Raw genomic sequence first — 7,033 nt, forward strand, 5'->3', positions numbered from 1 at the left:
TTCCTGTTGGAAAGAAAGGTGAGGGTTTAGTCACTCAGTCAAAATGGTGCATGGTATGGCAAAAGTAGGTTTACAATGGTAAGTGCTCAAAATAGCTTATTCTTGTATTATTTTTTTCATTAAGGTATTTTACATATGAACAACTGTACACCTAATTTTGCCACACCCTGTATTTATTGGCAGGCTACTATTTTTCTAGGCACTGGGATGCAGGGACTCTGCCCATTTGTTCATTTCTGCATCCCAGTGCAGAAGATGGATACGAGGCTAAGTAGTGATGAATGCTATGCACCAAGTAAAGCAGGATCAGAAATGTTGTACGAAACAGGCTCTTTCAGATAGAACAGGCCACTGAGCGGGTGACCTTTGCCTAGAGACCTGGTTATGTGAGAGAATAAACCATGCACCTGCCCAGTGAACAACCAGCACAGTGAGCACCGTGTGTAAAGGCTCTGAGGGGGAACAACAAAGAGGCTAGAGCTGTGGAAGCCAATGGGCAAGTGGAGGCGAAGTAAGCCAGGGGCCAGATTACATGAAGTTTTGTGGTCCATAGAAAGGATCCCAGATTGGCTTTTTTTCTGTTTAAATGTAGTTTTATTGATTTCAGAGAGGAAGGGAGAGGGAGAGAGAAACATCAATGATGAGAGAGAATCATTGATTGGCTGCCTCCTGCACATCCTCCTACTGTGGGCATGTGCCCTGACTGGAAATCAAACCGTGACCTCCTGGTTCAAGGATCCATGCTCGATCACTGAGCCACTCCAGCCAGGTTTGATCCCCGGTGTGGGGCATGCAGGAGGCAGCTGATTAATGATCCTCTCTCATCATTGATGTTTCTATCTCTCCCTCTTTCTTTCTCTCTGAAATCAGTTATATCCTATATTATAAAAAGCCTGTGGTTGTGAGGCCCTCATGCCATAAAGACCAATCACCAGGAGGCTGCATGTGTAGCAGGCGCATGCAGGTGGGCAGGGACTTTACACTGCGTCCTGCGAGCACTGGCAGAGATTTGACCAAGAGATGCATCAGGGGAGTCCCGTGGCGCCCGTGGGGGCTTGACGCTGCATCCCCACCAGTGCCAGTGGGTCTGGGTCTCACAGATTTCGAGGCGCATGTGGGTGCGCAGGGACTTGACTCTGGGTCTCACGGAGCCGGCAGGACTTGACGCTGTGTCCTGTGGGCACCGGCCCAGACTCTAACAGGAGGGAGGAGGGAGCCAGATACCTGCACCCAGGACTCGGCAAATAGTGTTATTAAAATATTTCTTCTAATTGATTCCCTTTCAGTGTGCACGAATTAGTGCACCGGGCCACTAGAGTGTGTGTGTGTGTGTGTGTGTGTGTGTGTGTGTGTGTGTGTTTGTGTGTGTTTGTGTGTGTGTGTGTATCCTTTTTTCTAATAGATACTTAGGGTTGACTTAGATCTACTGAATGAGGATCTCCAGGGGATGAGGCTTGTAGTTCCTAAAGAGCTCCATAGGTGGACAACAGGTTTAAGGATTACTGATTTAGGAAAAGGTAAAGTGAACAGAGAGGGAAAGGCTGTGGCTCAGGTATACCAAAAACAATAGACCAGGGGCTCAGCATAGAACCCATTAAACCAATTCTACACACACACACACACACACACACATACATCATCGCACCACCACTTTACCACTACCTTCGCTAGTCAAAGTACTAAACCAGTGATAGTGAACCTATGACACGCGTGTCAGAGGGACACGTGAACTCATTTTTTGGTTGATTTTTCTTTGTTAAATGGCATTTAAATATATAAAATAAATATCAAAAATATAAATCTTTGTTTTACTATGGTTGCAAAGATCAAAAAATTTCTATATGTGACACGGCACCAGAGTTAAGTTAGGGTTTTTCAAAATGCTGACACGCCGAGCTCAAAAGGTTCGCCATCACTGTCCTAAACACTGAGCTCCATACCTACGTGTGAATAGCTTGTGCAATATTTGTTGATTTACCAATAGTTTTTGTATACACATTCTCATTTGAACATTTTCATTTGAAGATACATTCTCACAACAAACAGATAAATTAAATTAAATCTGGCCATTAAGTTCAGATCTGGATAATATGCTAACTCAATCCTCACAACATCCCAACAGTGGTGTTTTTCTCCCCAGTTTACAGATGAGGAGATTGAGGCCAGCCACAAGAGGAGGATCTGGGATGCAAACTCAAGTTTCTGACCCCAAAGTTTATGCTCTCATTTTATAAAACAAAACAAACAAACAAAATACACACACACACACACACACACACACACACACACACACACACAAACCCACTGATCTCTATACTGCTTCATTTTTTAAAAAATGGCTACTAAACTAGGTTAGCGTTTAAAGCACAGAACCACCCCAATTTTCCCAGAAAGGATAAGAATCATCAATCTCAGCCAGATTTTCATACTTCCTTGGTAGGTACTGGTTTTGCTCCCAGAGTCTGTCATAAGACTTTCTTAGGGAGGCAGGCAGAAGCAATGGAAGGCTCCTGTTCAAATATGCCTCTAAAATCAGAACCTGGAAATGGGACAATAAGGTGATTGGTTGCCCCCACCTCCAATCACCTCCAATCACCAGTAGGCACTTGGGTCTACAGGTCCAAGGCTCAGGTGAGAAGTCTGGACTGATGTTGGAGATATGGATGTCACCAGCATACAGGGATAGTTCCCAGATCTGTGGGAAAGAATGAATGTGTGGAGAGGTACACTGAGGAATGCCAACATTCCGGGGTGGGGTGGGAAGGCTCAACTGAAAACATTTTCTTAAATATCTTGACCCCTTCATAATCCAGATCAAAATAATTAATGTTCCTGTTTACATTTCATTGTTTCTCTTTCTGGTTTTTAGTGAGGAGAAAAACTTATAAGTCCTATGTTCTTTAATTCAACACTGCCTACAAATTATTATTGAAGCAAGCCTCAGAGGGGATTGGGACTGGGAGAGACCCATTAAAAGCATCTGTACTTCCTGCTTATAAGCAAAAGCCCAGATGATACGCTGTTTGTATCACTAGATCTATGGAATATTAAGATACTGAAAAAGGATTCAGCAGCTAAATTATAGGGAATATGAACAAAATTAATTTGAACAAAATTAAACAGATCTCTCCTAAGAAAAAAGATTATGAATATTTACATATAAGCTACCATAAAGTTTATACTTATCCCATGGCTTCTTATGATGAAGTTGAGTTTCTCAAGCTATTTGCTACAAAAAGCAAAGAGCTTTTTGGTGCTACACAAAGATTTTTTTGTAAAGGTTCCAAGGAATGTTGACTTGTATTCTTGAGATCATAAATATTTATAATTAGAAACTGCATTTGTTAAAATGTTTATTTACTTAAAAGTATAAACTATATTTGTATAAGAGATTTTTACCCACCAAATTTGAGATAATTAGCTTCACCAACTTTATTCTGTAGTTTCTCTAGCCTCTAATTGGTGCCTAGATTTTTTTTTTAAATCAGAAAGCACCTAGACCTTTTGTCTAGACATCTTCACATTTTATAGGCTTGTTTTTTGTTGTTGTTTTTTTATCCTTACCGGAGGATATGTAGAAAGAGAGGAAGGGGGAGATAGAAACATTGATGTGAGAGAGAAACATTGATCAGTTGCCTTCTGTATAGACCATGACTGGGGCTCGAACCCACAACCTAGGTGTATGCCATGACTAGGAATCCAACCCACAGTCTTTCAGCTTACAGGGTGATGCTCCAGCCAACTGAGCCACACCAGCCAGGGCGCAGGCTTGTATTTTAATAAGCCTGGCAGCTCTAACATTTGTTTTTGAAAAGTGTAGTAAATGTCAGTTTTTTCCTACCACTTGTCCAAAGATGTATCTTTTCCATAAGTGTTGGACCATTGGGGTGGGACCCCAATAGAAATCCTGAATGACTTCCTCCTCAGAACATGCATTTTTCTGTTAACTATTAGAGTTGGAAGGTACCTAGACATCATCTAATCCAGTCCCCTTGCTTTACAGATAAACAAATTGAGGACCAGAAAGGTTAATTATCTGTGGTCACCCAACAAGTCAGGTATTTATATCTTTCCTACACTGCCTCCCCACTTCTTTTTTATTGTTCTTATTGTGGTAAAATATACACGATTAAATTGTTCACTTTAGTCATTTTAAAGTGTACAGTTCAGTGGCATTAAGTACATTCACATTGTTGTGCAACCACCACCACGATCCATCTCCAGAACTTTTTCATCATCATCAACTGAAGCTCTGTGTGTACCCTTGAAGCAAGAACGTCACATTCTCACCTCCTCCAACCCCTGCTAACCACTGTTTTGTTTTCTGTCTAGGGATCTGACTATTCCAGCTACCTCACATTGTTAGGGCAAAAATAGAATATTGGGGACTAGCTATAGTTATATGAAATATCAAGCATGCTCCATTAACAGTGATTTCCTTGTTTTGATTAAGAGAGGACATTCTAACCTGGCAGGGAGTTGTAGGCCCCTGGGACCTGGGAATCAACCTTAGAATGTGGTCCCTTCTCATTCAAGAACTATCCAATATCACTAAAATTAACAACCTTGTTGTCCAAACAATGGAATCCCACCCCAAACCGCATTGCCTACTTCCCCATACCTGTAATTCCTACTTCCCCATGTAATCTTTGTCCTACCCAATATAAGCAGCTGGCTTATGGGGGATTGCAGATTATATTTTTGTGGATAACCTGCTGCTCTCCCATACTGCCGGCAGTGTAGGAATAAAAGCTCATATATGTTTCAACCCTGTCTCTGCTTAATTGGCTCAAGTAGTGACAGGCAACTAGAACCCATTGGTTGTCCGGTTTCAACATGAGTGAGATCATACAGTATTTGTCCTTTTGTGTCTCACTTATTTCACATAGCATAATGTCTTTAAGGTTCATCCATGTTACAGCATGTATTAGAATTTCATTCCTTTTTAAGGCCAAGTAGATATTTCACTGTATATAAATAAACACCACATTTTGTTTATCCATTCATCCGTTGATGGATATTTGGGTTGTTTTCTACCTTTTTAATATTGTGACTAATTTTACTATGAAACAAACATCTGTTCCAGTCCTTGCTTTCAATTCTTTTGAGTATATACCAGGAGTGGAATTGCTGGATTATATGATAATTCTATTTATTTTTAACATTTTTTTTTTTTTGAGAAACCACCATACTGTTTTCCAAAGTATTGGTATCACTTTACATTCCCTCTCCTTATTTCTGATATGCAGTAGAAAGAGTGCAGGATTGGAAGTTGCCAACCCAACCCCAGATTGGTTAGCTGCGTATCTTTGTAAGCCACTTCACCTCTCAAACTCAGCCTCACCAGTCAGGAAGAGGTAACTGACCTCTGACCTCACAAAATTGTTACAAGATTTCAATAAAATGAAATATACTGAATGCTTGATAAATGAAAACAGGTTCTTTAATGGAAGTTATTATTAGTCATTTATTCTAAATTTGAGTTAAATCCAATGTAAAAGGAGAAAAACATGAGCTGTTTGAAAGAGTACACTAAAGAAATGTAATCTCTAACAGAAGACTTAGATCAAAATGCTTGTGGTTACAGTTTGTCATAAGTAGTCCCCTGCTGTCTGGGTGTGGTAGATAAGGACCAGATAGTCCTTGAAATGTCCCAAGAGCAGAGGGAAGTCACTCACAGCCCAAGGGCTTCACATTCTGGCTTTTATGGTCTTTTGTTTTTCAATGTCAGTGTGAATCCTAGGGAATGAGAGCCTGTCCCATCTGCATCTGCGTGCATGCATGCTGCCAGACAACTTATTTGTATTTCTAACCTCAGAACTCAAGTAGAACTGCCTAAGAAAATACTACTTCAGCTTTAGTGTATTTTTAAATATAAAAACAAAAAACAAACCTTCGTGCCCTTGCTGGTCTGGCTTAGTGCATAGAGCATCGGCCTCCTCTAAACACAAAATCTTCAAATGGGCCCGTGAGGCTTGACTGGCTGAGTGTCATCCCATACACTGAGAAGTCACCGGTTTGGGTTGATTCTCGGTCAGGGCACATGCCCGGGTTGTGGGTTTGAGCCCCAGTAGGAGGTGTGCAGGAGGTAGTTGGTCAATGTTTCTAATTCTCTATCCCTCTCCCTTCCTCTATGTATATATATGTATGTATATATATATGTATATGTATATATATATATACATATATATATATACCTTTGTTATGGTAAGTGTAATAAATATAACTGTGCTAAATTATCAGCACAAATAGGTCAGACTACATAATATAAAATATAGCAAAAAAGGAAAAAATTTTACATGCTAAAAAATGTTTTGGGGTAAATTGGTAATAGTATGGTAAATTGGTAATATTATGGTAAATTGGTAATCTTATGTTAGTCTTTCATCTGATTTAAAAGAATTTGGAACAGAGTCCCACATTAATATGACTTTATTACTCATTATATAACAGAGTCCCAATATTCTGAATCATTGTCCTCTTTATCTGGGAAAGAGGGATGCAGAAGAACAAAACATTTCCCAAACCAACCCTCTTAAAGCATCCTGAAGCAAACACTCATTTTTTGTCTTGTCCTTTTAAATTGAGAATGTTGCTAGTTTCATCACTCCCTGTCCTCTACTGCATTATCACAACCTATCTCCATCATCTCCTCTGAAAACGAGGGTCCCTAGAGCTTTGATTAAATTAAGTTTTAAATTTTGACTTTGAAAAGCATATCCCTCTCTCTATATGCCCCTCCGAGACTTAGCCTTTCCCCTGGATAAGCAGCAACCACCAAGGCAGCAGAAGACAGTAGCTGGGACCTCTGCCAGGCTAAAGATAACATCTTGATCTAAGTTACATTTCACTCCTGAGCCCCGTGGTGGAACAAGCTTCTGGCTATTTCCCATGGGACTGGACAGAGAGCCCCCAGAACAGACCTCAGGACTGTCCTCAAAGACCTGAAGAGATGATTCATTACCGTTACCTCCCCTCCAACCAATCAGCTCCCAGCACAAACGCAGAACCCCCCCCCCCCAACCCACAGTGT

The 7,033-nt window shown here is 40.6% G+C and overlaps 1 protein-coding gene and 1 pseudogene across 5 annotated transcripts in view; one reads left to right on the forward strand and one right to left on the reverse strand.

The window, feature by feature from the left end:
• LOC102757489 (uncharacterized protein C3orf20-like) overlaps positions 1 to 7,033 on the reverse strand; it is a 97,764-nt gene that overhangs the window by 8,850 nt on the left and 81,881 nt on the right. The window lies entirely within an intron of this gene.
• The window catches only part of LOC102757204, a 7,183-nt pseudogene continuing 1,597 nt past the window's right edge, over positions 1,448 to 7,033 (forward strand).

Source organism: Myotis davidii, unplaced genomic scaffold (genome assembly GCF_000327345.1).
Source record: "Myotis davidii unplaced genomic scaffold, ASM32734v1 scaffold13, whole genome shotgun sequence".
In the NCBI taxonomy this organism is placed as follows: domain Eukaryota; kingdom Metazoa; phylum Chordata; class Mammalia; order Chiroptera; family Vespertilionidae; genus Myotis; species Myotis davidii.